Source organism: Nematostella vectensis, chromosome 7, assembly GCF_932526225.1.
Source record: "Nematostella vectensis chromosome 7, jaNemVect1.1, whole genome shotgun sequence".
Lineage (NCBI taxonomy): Eukaryota > Metazoa > Cnidaria > Anthozoa > Actiniaria > Edwardsiidae > Nematostella > Nematostella vectensis.
Genome location: NC_064040.1, coordinates 16,033,824 through 16,043,458, shown reverse-complemented (window position 1 = coordinate 16,043,458; position 9,635 = coordinate 16,033,824). Strand labels below are relative to the sequence as shown.

At 41.0% G+C, this 9,635-nt stretch overlaps 41 non-coding genes across 41 annotated transcripts; all 41 read left to right on the top strand.

Moving 5' to 3' along the window:
- Window positions 1-34: 34 nt before the first annotated feature.
- Window positions 35-107, top strand: Trnav-aac. Its single transcript has one exon. It is a non-coding gene; the product is annotated as a tRNA-Val (tRNA).
- An 80-nt stretch (window positions 108-187) lies between these two features.
- On the top strand, window positions 188-260 carry Trnav-cac. The gene has a single exon. It is a non-coding gene; the product is annotated as a tRNA-Val (tRNA).
- An 81-nt stretch (window positions 261-341) lies between these two features.
- On the top strand, window positions 342-414 carry Trnav-cac. Its single transcript has one exon. It is a non-coding gene; the product is annotated as a tRNA-Val (tRNA).
- A 402-nt stretch (window positions 415-816) lies between these two features.
- Window positions 817-889, top strand: Trnav-uac. Its single transcript has one exon. It is a non-coding gene; the product is annotated as a tRNA-Val (tRNA).
- A 164-nt stretch (window positions 890-1,053) lies between these two features.
- Trnav-uac lies at window positions 1,054-1,126 on the top strand. The gene has a single exon. It is a non-coding gene; the product is annotated as a tRNA-Val (tRNA).
- Window positions 1,127-1,360: 234 nt separating this feature from the next.
- Trnav-aac lies at window positions 1,361-1,433 on the top strand. Its single transcript has one exon. It is a non-coding gene; the product is annotated as a tRNA-Val (tRNA).
- A 228-nt stretch (window positions 1,434-1,661) lies between these two features.
- On the top strand, window positions 1,662-1,734 carry Trnav-aac. Its single transcript has one exon. It is a non-coding gene; the product is annotated as a tRNA-Val (tRNA).
- A 235-nt stretch (window positions 1,735-1,969) lies between these two features.
- On the top strand, window positions 1,970-2,042 carry Trnav-uac. Its single transcript has one exon. It is a non-coding gene; the product is annotated as a tRNA-Val (tRNA).
- Window positions 2,043-2,124: 82 nt separating this feature from the next.
- Window positions 2,125-2,197, top strand: Trnav-aac. The gene has a single exon. It is a non-coding gene; the product is annotated as a tRNA-Val (tRNA).
- A 169-nt stretch (window positions 2,198-2,366) lies between these two features.
- Trnav-uac lies at window positions 2,367-2,439 on the top strand. The gene has a single exon. It is a non-coding gene; the product is annotated as a tRNA-Val (tRNA).
- A 163-nt stretch (window positions 2,440-2,602) lies between these two features.
- On the top strand, window positions 2,603-2,675 carry Trnav-uac. The gene has a single exon. It is a non-coding gene; the product is annotated as a tRNA-Val (tRNA).
- Window positions 2,676-2,908: 233 nt separating this feature from the next.
- Window positions 2,909-2,981, top strand: Trnav-cac. The gene has a single exon. It is a non-coding gene; the product is annotated as a tRNA-Val (tRNA).
- A 168-nt stretch (window positions 2,982-3,149) lies between these two features.
- On the top strand, window positions 3,150-3,222 carry Trnav-uac. Its single transcript has one exon. It is a non-coding gene; the product is annotated as a tRNA-Val (tRNA).
- A 163-nt stretch (window positions 3,223-3,385) lies between these two features.
- Window positions 3,386-3,458, top strand: Trnav-uac. The gene has a single exon. It is a non-coding gene; the product is annotated as a tRNA-Val (tRNA).
- A 233-nt stretch (window positions 3,459-3,691) lies between these two features.
- Window positions 3,692-3,764, top strand: Trnav-cac. The gene has a single exon. It is a non-coding gene; the product is annotated as a tRNA-Val (tRNA).
- Window positions 3,765-3,932: 168 nt separating this feature from the next.
- Window positions 3,933-4,005, top strand: Trnav-uac. Its single transcript has one exon. It is a non-coding gene; the product is annotated as a tRNA-Val (tRNA).
- Window positions 4,006-4,322: 317 nt separating this feature from the next.
- Window positions 4,323-4,395, top strand: Trnav-aac. The gene has a single exon. It is a non-coding gene; the product is annotated as a tRNA-Val (tRNA).
- A 234-nt stretch (window positions 4,396-4,629) lies between these two features.
- On the top strand, window positions 4,630-4,702 carry Trnav-aac. The gene has a single exon. It is a non-coding gene; the product is annotated as a tRNA-Val (tRNA).
- An 80-nt stretch (window positions 4,703-4,782) lies between these two features.
- Trnav-uac lies at window positions 4,783-4,855 on the top strand. The gene has a single exon. It is a non-coding gene; the product is annotated as a tRNA-Val (tRNA).
- Window positions 4,856-4,936: 81 nt separating this feature from the next.
- On the top strand, window positions 4,937-5,009 carry Trnal-uaa. The gene has a single exon. It is a non-coding gene; the product is annotated as a tRNA-Leu (tRNA).
- Window positions 5,010-5,178: 169 nt separating this feature from the next.
- Trnav-uac lies at window positions 5,179-5,251 on the top strand. The gene has a single exon. It is a non-coding gene; the product is annotated as a tRNA-Val (tRNA).
- A 316-nt stretch (window positions 5,252-5,567) lies between these two features.
- Window positions 5,568-5,640, top strand: Trnav-aac. The gene has a single exon. It is a non-coding gene; the product is annotated as a tRNA-Val (tRNA).
- Window positions 5,641-5,720: 80 nt separating this feature from the next.
- On the top strand, window positions 5,721-5,793 carry Trnav-uac. The gene has a single exon. It is a non-coding gene; the product is annotated as a tRNA-Val (tRNA).
- Window positions 5,794-5,874: 81 nt separating this feature from the next.
- On the top strand, window positions 5,875-5,947 carry Trnal-uaa. The gene has a single exon. It is a non-coding gene; the product is annotated as a tRNA-Leu (tRNA).
- A 163-nt stretch (window positions 5,948-6,110) lies between these two features.
- On the top strand, window positions 6,111-6,183 carry Trnav-uac. The gene has a single exon. It is a non-coding gene; the product is annotated as a tRNA-Val (tRNA).
- Window positions 6,184-6,265: 82 nt separating this feature from the next.
- Trnav-uac lies at window positions 6,266-6,338 on the top strand. Its single transcript has one exon. It is a non-coding gene; the product is annotated as a tRNA-Val (tRNA).
- Window positions 6,339-6,571: 233 nt separating this feature from the next.
- Window positions 6,572-6,644, top strand: Trnav-cac. Its single transcript has one exon. It is a non-coding gene; the product is annotated as a tRNA-Val (tRNA).
- A 171-nt stretch (window positions 6,645-6,815) lies between these two features.
- On the top strand, window positions 6,816-6,888 carry Trnav-uac. The gene has a single exon. It is a non-coding gene; the product is annotated as a tRNA-Val (tRNA).
- Window positions 6,889-6,971: 83 nt separating this feature from the next.
- Trnav-aac lies at window positions 6,972-7,044 on the top strand. The gene has a single exon. It is a non-coding gene; the product is annotated as a tRNA-Val (tRNA).
- Window positions 7,045-7,124: 80 nt separating this feature from the next.
- Window positions 7,125-7,197, top strand: Trnav-cac. The gene has a single exon. It is a non-coding gene; the product is annotated as a tRNA-Val (tRNA).
- Window positions 7,198-7,278: 81 nt separating this feature from the next.
- Trnav-cac lies at window positions 7,279-7,351 on the top strand. The gene has a single exon. It is a non-coding gene; the product is annotated as a tRNA-Val (tRNA).
- A 164-nt stretch (window positions 7,352-7,515) lies between these two features.
- Window positions 7,516-7,588, top strand: Trnav-uac. Its single transcript has one exon. It is a non-coding gene; the product is annotated as a tRNA-Val (tRNA).
- Window positions 7,589-7,669: 81 nt separating this feature from the next.
- Trnal-uaa lies at window positions 7,670-7,742 on the top strand. The gene has a single exon. It is a non-coding gene; the product is annotated as a tRNA-Leu (tRNA).
- A 169-nt stretch (window positions 7,743-7,911) lies between these two features.
- Window positions 7,912-7,984, top strand: Trnav-uac. The gene has a single exon. It is a non-coding gene; the product is annotated as a tRNA-Val (tRNA).
- A 316-nt stretch (window positions 7,985-8,300) lies between these two features.
- Trnav-aac lies at window positions 8,301-8,373 on the top strand. Its single transcript has one exon. It is a non-coding gene; the product is annotated as a tRNA-Val (tRNA).
- An 80-nt stretch (window positions 8,374-8,453) lies between these two features.
- On the top strand, window positions 8,454-8,526 carry Trnav-uac. Its single transcript has one exon. It is a non-coding gene; the product is annotated as a tRNA-Val (tRNA).
- An 81-nt stretch (window positions 8,527-8,607) lies between these two features.
- Window positions 8,608-8,680, top strand: Trnal-uaa. Its single transcript has one exon. It is a non-coding gene; the product is annotated as a tRNA-Leu (tRNA).
- Window positions 8,681-8,843: 163 nt separating this feature from the next.
- Trnav-uac lies at window positions 8,844-8,916 on the top strand. The gene has a single exon. It is a non-coding gene; the product is annotated as a tRNA-Val (tRNA).
- An 82-nt stretch (window positions 8,917-8,998) lies between these two features.
- Window positions 8,999-9,071, top strand: Trnav-uac. Its single transcript has one exon. It is a non-coding gene; the product is annotated as a tRNA-Val (tRNA).
- Window positions 9,072-9,304: 233 nt separating this feature from the next.
- Trnav-cac lies at window positions 9,305-9,377 on the top strand. Its single transcript has one exon. It is a non-coding gene; the product is annotated as a tRNA-Val (tRNA).
- Window positions 9,378-9,548: 171 nt separating this feature from the next.
- Trnav-uac lies at window positions 9,549-9,621 on the top strand. The gene has a single exon. It is a non-coding gene; the product is annotated as a tRNA-Val (tRNA).
- The last annotated feature ends 14 nt before the right edge of the window (window positions 9,622-9,635 follow it).

The following is a 9,635-nucleotide window of genomic DNA, read 5'->3' as shown; positions in this document are numbered from 1 at the left end:
TGACACTGCATTTAATAGGAGAGAAAATCGTGAAGTGTCCGTAGTGTAGTGGTTATCACGTCTGCCTAACACGCAGAAGGTCCCCAGTTCGAGCCTGGGCGGAAACATTATTTTTTTTTTTTTGCGGATGGGGTACAATATGATGACGTCAAATGACACCGCATTTAATATGTGAGAAAGTCGTAAAGTTTTCGTAGTGTAGTGGTTATCACGTCTGCCTCACACGCAAAATGTCCCCAGTTCGAGCCTGGGCGGAAACATTTTGTTATTTTTTTTTGCGGATGGGGTACAATATGATGACATCAAATTACACCGCATTTAATAGGAGAGATAATCGTGAAGTTTCCGTAGTGTAGTGGTTATCACGTCTGCCTCACACGCAGAAGGTCCCCAGTTCGAGCATGGGCGGAAACATTATTTAAATTTTTTGCCGTTGGTGCATCCATATGATGACATCGAGTAAAACCGCATTTAATTAGGGAGCCTTGGCGGAAGTATTTTGTTATTTTTTTTTGCGGATGGGGTACAATATGATGACATCAAATGACACAGCATTTAATAGGAGAGAAAATCGTGAAGTTTCCGTAGTGTAGTGGTTATCACGTCTGCTTTCACGCAGAAGGTCCCCAGTTCGAGCCTGGGCGGAAACATTATTTTAATTTTTTGCCGTTGGTGCATCCATATGATGACATCGGATGTAACCGCATTTAATTAGGGAGCCTGGGCTGAAATATATATATATATTTTTTTTTACGGATGGGGTACAATATGATGACATCAAATGACACCGCATTTAATAGGAGAGATAATAGTGAAGTTTCCGTAGTGTAGTGGTTATCACGTCTGCTTTACACGCAGAAGGTCCCCAGTTCGAGCCTGGGCGGAATCATTATTTAAATCTTTTGCCTTTGGTGCATCCATATGATGACATCGAATAAAACCGAATTTAATTAGGGAGCCTGGGAGGAAATATTTTGTTATTTTTTTTTGCGGAAGGGTTACAATATGATGACATCAAATGACACCTCATTTAATAGGAGAGATAATCGTGAAGTTTCCGTAGTGTAGTGGTTATCACGTCTGCTTTACACGCAGAAGGTCCCCAGTTCGAGCCTGGGCGGAAACATTTTGTTATTTTTTTTTGCGGATGGGGTACAATATGATGACATCAAATGACACCGCATTTAAAAGGAGAGAAAATAGTGAAGTTTCCTTAGTGTAGTGGTTATCACGTCTGCTTTACACGCAGAAGGTCCCCAGTTCGAGCCTCGGCGGATACATTTTGTTATTTTTTTTTAGGATGGGGTACAATATGATGACATCAAATGACACCGCATTTAATAGGAGAGATAATCGTGAAGTTTCCGTAGTGTAGTCGTTATCACGTCTGCCTAACACTCAGAAGGTCCCCAGTTCGAGCCTGGGCGGAAACATTTTTTTTTTTGCCAATGGGGTACAATATGATAACGTCAAATGACACCGCATTTAATAGGGGAGAAAGTCGTGAAGTTTCCGTAGTGTAGTGTTTATCACGTCTGCTTTACACGAAGAAGGTCCCAAGTTCGAGCCCCGCCGGGACACTTTTTAAATTCCTTTGCCGTTGCTGCATCGATATGATGACATCGAATGAAAACGAATTTAATAGGAGAGAAAATTGTGAAGTTTCCGTAGTGTAGTGGTTATCACTTCTGCCTAACACGCAGAAGGTCCCCAGTTCGAGCCTGGGCGGAAACATTTTATTATTTTTTTTTGCTGATGGGGTACAATATGATGACATCAAATGACACCGCATTTAATAGGATAGAAAATCGAGAAGTTTCCGTAGTGTAGTGGTTATCACGTCTGCTTTACACGCAGAAGGTCCCCAGTTCGAGCCTTGGCGAAACATTATTTTAATTTTTTTTGCCGTTTGTGCATCCATATGATGACATCGAATAAAACCGCATTTAATAGGAGAGAAAATTGTGAAGTTTCCGTAGTGCAGTGGTTATCACGTCTGCTTTACACGCAGAAGGTCCCCAGTTCGAGCCTGGGCGAAAACATTTTGTTATTTTTTTTTTGCGGATGGGGTACAATATGATGACATCAAATGACACCGCATTTAATAGGTGAGATAATCGTGAAGTTTCCGTAGTGTAGTGGTTATCACGTCTGCCTAACACGCAGAAGGTCCCCTGTTCGAGCCTGGGCGGAAACATTATTTTAATTTTTTGCCGTTGGTGCATCCATATGATGACATCGAATGCAACCGCATTTAATTATGGAGCCTGGGCGGGAATATATATATATATATATTTTTTTTGCGGATTGGGTACAATATGATGACATCAAATGACACTGCATTTAATAGGAGAGATAATCGTGAAGTTTCCGTAGTGTAGTGGTTATCACGTCTGCTTTACACGCAGAAGGTCCCAAGTTCGAGCCTGGGCGGAAACATTATTTAAATTTTTTTGGCATTGGTGCATCCATATGATGACATCGAATAAAACCGAATTTAATTAGGTAGCTTGGGAGGAAATATTTTGTTATTTTTTTGCGGATGGTGTACAATATGATGACATCAAATGACACCGCATTTAAAAGGAGAGAAAATAGTGAAGTTTCCTTAGTGTAGTGGTTATCACGTCTGCTTTACACGCAGAAGGTCCCCAGTTCGAGCCTCGGGGGATACATTTTGTTATTTTTTTTTAGGATGGGGTACAATATGATGACATCAAATGACACCGCATTTAATAGGAGAGAAAATCGTGAAGTTTCCGTAGTGTAGTGGTTATCACGTCTGCTTTACACGCAGAAGGTCCCCAGTTCTAGCCTCGGCGGATACATTTTGTTATTTTTTTTTAGGATGGGGTACAATATGATGACATCAAATGACACCGCATTTAATAGGAGAGATAATCGTGAAGTTTCCGTAGTGTAGTGGTTATCACGTCTGCCTCACACGCAGAAGGTCCCCTGTTCGAGCCTGGGCGGAAACATTATTTTAATTTTTTGCCGTTGATGCATCCATATGATGACATCGGATGTAACCGCATTTAATTAGGGAGCCTGGGCTGAAATATATATATATATATTTTTTTTTACGGATGGGGTACAATATGATGACATCAAATGACACCGCATTTAATAGGAGAGATAATAGTGAAGTTTCCGTAGTGTAGTGGTTATCACGTCTGCTTTACACGCAGAAGGTCCCAAGTTCGAGCCTGGGCGGAAACATTATTTAAATTTTTTTGGCATTGGTGCATCCATATGATGACATCGAATAAAACCGAATTTAATTAGGTAGCTTGGGAGGAAATATTTTGTTATTTTTTTGCGGATGGTGTACAATATGATGACATCAAATGACACCGCATTTAAAAGGAGAGAAAATAGTGAAGTTTCCTTAGTGTAGTGGTTATCACGTCTGCTTTACACGCAGAAGGTCCCCAGTTCGAGCCTCGGGGGATACATTTTGTTATTTTTTTTTAGGATGGGGTACAATATGATGACATCAAATGACACCGCATTTAATAGGAGAGAAAATCGTGAAGTTTCCGTAGTGTAGTGGTTATCACGTCTGCTTTACACGCAGAAGGTCCCCAGTTCTAGCCTCGGCGGATACATTTTGTTATTTTTTTTTAGGATGGGGTACAATATGATGACATCAAATGACACCGCATTTAATAGGAGAGATAATCGTGAAGTTTCCGTAGTGTAGTGGTTATCACGTCTGCCTCACACGCAGAAGGTCCCCTGTTCGAGCCTGGGCGGAAACATTATTTTAATTTTTTGCCGTTGATGCATCCATATGATGACATCGGATGTAACCGCATTTAATTAGGGAGCCTGGGCTGAAATATATATATATATATTTTTTTTTACGGATGGGGTACAATATGATGACATCAAATGACACCGCATTTAATAGGAGAGATAATAGTGAAGTTTCCGTAGTGTAGTGTTTATCATGTCTGCTTTACACGCAGAAGGTCCCCAGTTCGAGCCTGGGCGGAAACATTATTTAAATCTTTTGCCGTTGGTGCATCCATATGATGACATCGAATAAAACCGAATTTAATTAGGGAGCCTGGGCGGAAACATTATTTAAATTTTTTTGGCGTTGGTGCATCCATATGATGACATCAAATGACACCGCATTTAAAAGGAGATAAAATCGTGAAGTTTCCTTTGTGTAGTGGTTATCACGTCTGCTTTACACGCAGAAGGTCCCCAGTTCGAGCCTCGGCGGATACATTTTGTTATTTTTTTTTAGGATGGGGTACAATATGATGACATCGAATGAAAACGAATTTATTAGGAGAGAAAATTGTGAAGTTTCCGTAGTGTAGTGGTTATCACGTCTGCCTAACACTCAGAAGGTCCCAAGTTCGAGCCTGGGCGGAAACATTATTTAAATTTTTTTGGGGTTGGTGCATCCATATGATGACATCGAATGACACCGCATTTAAAAGGAGAGAAAATCGTGAAGTTTCCTTAGTGTAGTGGTTATCATGTCTGCTTTACACGCAGAAGGGCCCATGTTCGAGCCCCGCCAGGACATTTTTTAAATTTTTTTGCCGTTGGTGCATCGATATGATGACATCGAATGAAAACGAATTTAATAGGAGAGAAAATTGTAAAGTTTCCGTAGTGTAGTGGTTATCACGTCTGCCTAACACGCAGAAGGTCCCCAGTTCGAGCCTGGGCGGAAACATTTTATTATTTTTTTTGCGGATGGGGTACAATATGATGACATCAAATGACACCGCATTTAATAGGAGAGAAAATCGTGAAGTTTCCGTAGTGTAGTGGTTATCACGTCTGCTTTACACGCAGAAGGTCCCCAGTTCGAGCCTGGGCGGAAACATTTTGTTATTTTTTTTTACGGATGGGGTACAATATGATGACATCAAATGACACCGCATTTAATAGGAGAGATAATCGTGAAGTTTCCGTAGTGTAGTGGTTATAACGTCTGCTTTAAACGCAGAAGGTCCCCAGTTCGAGCCTGGGCGGAATCATTATTTTAATTTTTTGCCGTTGGTGCATCCATATGATGACATCGGATGTAACCGCATTTAATTAGGGAGCCTGGGCTGAAATATATATATATATATTTTTTTTTTACGGATGGGGTACAATATGATGACATCAAATGACACCGCATTTAATAGGAGAGATAATAGTGAAGTTTTCGTAGTGTAGTGGTTATCACGTCTGCTTTACACGCAGAAGGTCCCCAGTTCGAGCCTGGGCGGAAACATTATTTAAATCTTTTGCCGTTGGTGCATCCATATGATGACATCGAATAAAACCGAATTTAATTAGGGAGCCTGGGCGGAAACATTTTGTTATTTTTTTTGCGGATGGGGTACAATATGATGACATCAAATGACACCGCATTTAAAAGGAGAGAAAATCGTGAAGTTTCCTTAGTGTAGTGGTTATCACGTCTGCTTTACACGCAGAAGGTCCCCAGTTCGAGCCCCGCCAGGACATTTTTTAAATTTTTTTGCCGTTGGTGCATCGATATGATGACACCGAATGAAAACGAATTTAATAGGAGAGAAAATTGTGAAGTTTCCGTAGTGTAGTGGTTATCACGTCTGCCTAACACGCAGAAGGTCCCCAGTTCGGGGCTTGGCGGAAACATTTTATTATTTTTTTTGCGGATGGGGTACAATATTATGACATCAAATGACACCGCATTTAATAGGAGAGAAAATCGTGAAGTTTCCGTAGTGTAGTGGTTATCACGTCTGCTTTACACGCAGAAGGTCCCCAGTTCGAGCCTGGGCGGAAACATTTTGTTATTTTTTTTTACGGATGGGGTACAATATGATGACATCAAATGACACCGCATTTAATAGGAGAGATAATCGTGAAGTTTCCGTAGTGTAGTGGTTATAACGTCTGCTTTAAACGCAGAAGGTCCCCAGTTCGAGCCTGGGCGGAATCATTATTTTAATCTTTTGCCGTTGGTGCATCCATATGATGACATCGAATAAAACCGAATTTAATTAGGGAGCCTGGGCGGAAACATTTTGTTATTTTTTTTGCGGATGGGGTACAATATGATGACATCAAATGACACCGCATTTAAAAGGAGAGAAAATCGTGAAGTTTCCTTAGTGTAGTGGTTATCACGTCTGCTTTACACGCCGAAGGTTCCCAGTTCGAGCCTGGGCGGAAACATTTTGTTATTTTTTTTGTGCGGATGGGGTACAATATGATGACATCAAATGACACCGCATTTAAAAGGAGAGAAAATAGTGAAGTTTCCTTAGTGTAGTGGTTATCACGTCTGCTTTACACGCAGAAGGTCCCCAGTTCGAGCCTCGGGGGATACATTTTGTTATTTTTTTTTAGGATGGGGTACAATATGATGACATCAAATGACACCGCATTTAATAGGAGAGAAAATCGTGAAGTTTCCGTAGTGTAGTGGTTATCACGTCTGCTTTACACGCAGAAGGTCCCCAGTTCTAGCCTCGGCGGATACATTTTGTTATTTTTTTTTAGGATGGGGTACAATATGATGACATCAAATGACACCGCATTTAATAGGAGAGATAATCGTGAAGTTTCCGTAGTGTAGTGGTTATCACGTCTGCCTCACACGCAGAAGGTTCCCTGTTCGAGCCTGGGCGGAAACATTATTTTAATTTTTTGCCGTTGGTGCATCCATATGATGACATCGAATGCAACCGCATTTAATTAGGGAGCCTGGGCGGGAATATATATATATATATATATATATTTTGCGGATGGGGTACAATATGATGACATCAAATGACACCGCATTTAATAGGAGAGATAATGGTAAAGTTTCCGTAGTGTAGTGGTTATCACGTCTGCTTTACACACAGAAGGTCCCCAGTTCGAGCCTAGGCGGAAACGTTTTGTTATTTTTTTTTTTGCGGATGGGGTACAATATGATGACATCAAATGACACTGCATTTAATAGGAGAGAAAATCGTGAAGTGTCCGTAGTGTAGTGGTTATCACGTCTGCCTAACACGCAGAAGGTCCCCAGTTCGAGCCTGGGCGGAAACATTATTTTTTTTTTTTTGCGGATGGGGTACAATATGATGACGTCAAATGACACCGCATTTAATATGTGAGAAAGTCGTAAAGTTTTCGTAGTGTAGTGGTTATCACGTCTGCCTCACACGCAAAATGTCCCCAGTTCGAGCCTGGGCGGAAACATTTTGTTATTTTTTTTTGCGGATGGGGTACAATATGATGACATCAAATTACACCGCATTTAATAGGAGAGATAATCGTGAAGTTTCCGTAGTGTAGTGGTTATCACGTCTGCCTCACACGCAGAAGGTCCCCAGTTCGAGCATGGGCGGAAACATTATTTAAATTTTTTGCCGTTGGTGCATCCATATGATGACATCGAGTAAAACCGCATTTAATTAGGGAGCCTTGGCGGAAGTATTTTGTTATTTTTTTTTGCGGATGGGGTACAATATGATGACATCAAATGACACCGCATTTAATAGGAGAGAAAATCGTGAAGTTTCCGTAGTGTAGTGGTTATCACGTCTGCTTTACACGCAGAAGGTCCCCAGTTCGAGCCTGGGCGGAAACATTTTGTTATTTTTTTTTACGGATGGGGTACAATATGATGACATCAAATGACACCGCATTTAATAGGAGAGATAATCGTGAAGTTTCCGTAGTGTAGTGGTTATAACGTCTGCTTTAAACGCAGAAGGTCCCCAGTTCGAGCCTGGGCGGAATCATTATTTTAATTTTTTGCCGTTGGTGCATCCATATGATGACATCGGATGTAACCGCATTTAATTAGGGAGCCTGGGCTGAAATATATATATATATATTTTTTTTTTACGGATGGGGTACAATATGATGACATCAAATGACACCGCATTTAATAGGAGAGATAATAGTGAAGTTTTCGTAGTGTAGTGGTTATCACGTCTGCTTTACACGCAGAAGGTCCCCAGTTCGAGCCTGGGCGGAAACATTATTTAAATCTTTTGCCGTTGGTGCATCCATATGATGACATCGAATAAAACCGAATTTAATTAGGGAGCCTGGGCGGAAACATTTTGTTATTTTTTTTGCGGATGGGGTACAATATGATGACATCAAATGACACCGCATTTAAAAGGAGAGAAAATCGTGAAGTTTCCTTAGTGTAGTGGTTATCACGTCTGCTTTACACGCAGAAGGTCCCCAGTTCGAGCCCCGCCAGGACATTTTTTAAATTTTTTTGCCGTTGGTGCATCGATATGATGACACCGAATGAAAACGAATTTAATAGGAGAGAAAATTGTGAAGTTTCCGTAGTGTAGTGGTTATCACGTCTGCCTAACACGCAGAAGGTCCCCAGTTCGGGGCTTGGCGGAAACATTTTATTATTTTTTTTGCGGATGGGGTACAATATTATGACATCAAATGACACCGCATTTAATAGGAGAGAAAATCGTGAAGTTTCCGTAGTGTAGTGGTTATCACGTCTGCTTTACACGCAGAAGGTCCCCAGTTCGAGCCTGGGCGGAAACATTTTGTTATTTTTTTTTACGGATGGGGTACAATATGATGACATCAAATGACACCGCATTTAATAGGAGAGATAATCGTGAAGTTTCCGTAGTGTAGTGGTTATAACGTCTGCTTTAAACGCAGAAGGTCCCCAGTTCGAGCCTGGGCGGAATCATTATTTTAATCTTTTGCCGTTGGTGCATCCATATGATGACATCGAATAAAACCGAATTTAATTAGGGAGCCTGGGCGGAAACATTTTGTTATTTTTTTTGCGGATGGGGTACAATATGATGACATCAAATGACACCGCATTTAAAAGGAGAGAAAATCGTGAAGTTTCCTTAGTGTAGTGGTTATCACGTCTGCTTTACACGCCGAAGGTTCCCAGTTCGAGCCTGGGCGGAAACATTTTGTTATTTTTTTTGTGCGGATGGGGTACAATATGATGACATCAAATGACACCGCATTTAAAAGGAGAGAAAATAGTGAAGTTTCCTTAGTGTAGTGGTTATCACGTCTGCTTTACACGCAGAAGGTCCCCAGTTCGAGCCTCGGGGGATACATTTTGTTATTTTTTTTTAGGATGGGGTACAATATGATGACATCAAATGACACCGCATTTAATAGGAGAGAAAATCGTGAAGTTTCCGTAGTGTAGTGGTTATCACGTCTGCTTTACACGCAGAAGGTCCCCAGTTCTAGCCTCGGCGGATACATTTTGTTATTTTTTTTTAGGATGGGGTACAATATGATGACATCAAATGACACCGCATTTAATAGGAGAGATAATCGTGAAGTTTCCGTAGTGTAGTGGTTATCACGTCTGCCTCACACGCAGAAGGTTCCCTGTTCGAGCCTGGGCGGAAACATTATTTTAATTTTTTGCCGTTGGTGCATCCATATGATGACATCGAATGCAACCGCATTTAATTAGGGAGCCTGGGCGGGAATATATATATATATATATATATATTTTGCGGATGGGGTACAATATGATGACATCAAATGACACCGCATTTAATAGGAGAGATAATGGTAAAGTTTCCGTAGTGTAGTGGTTATCACGTCTGCTTTACACACAGAAGGTCCCCAGTTCGAGCCTAGGCGGAAACGTTTTGTTATTTTTT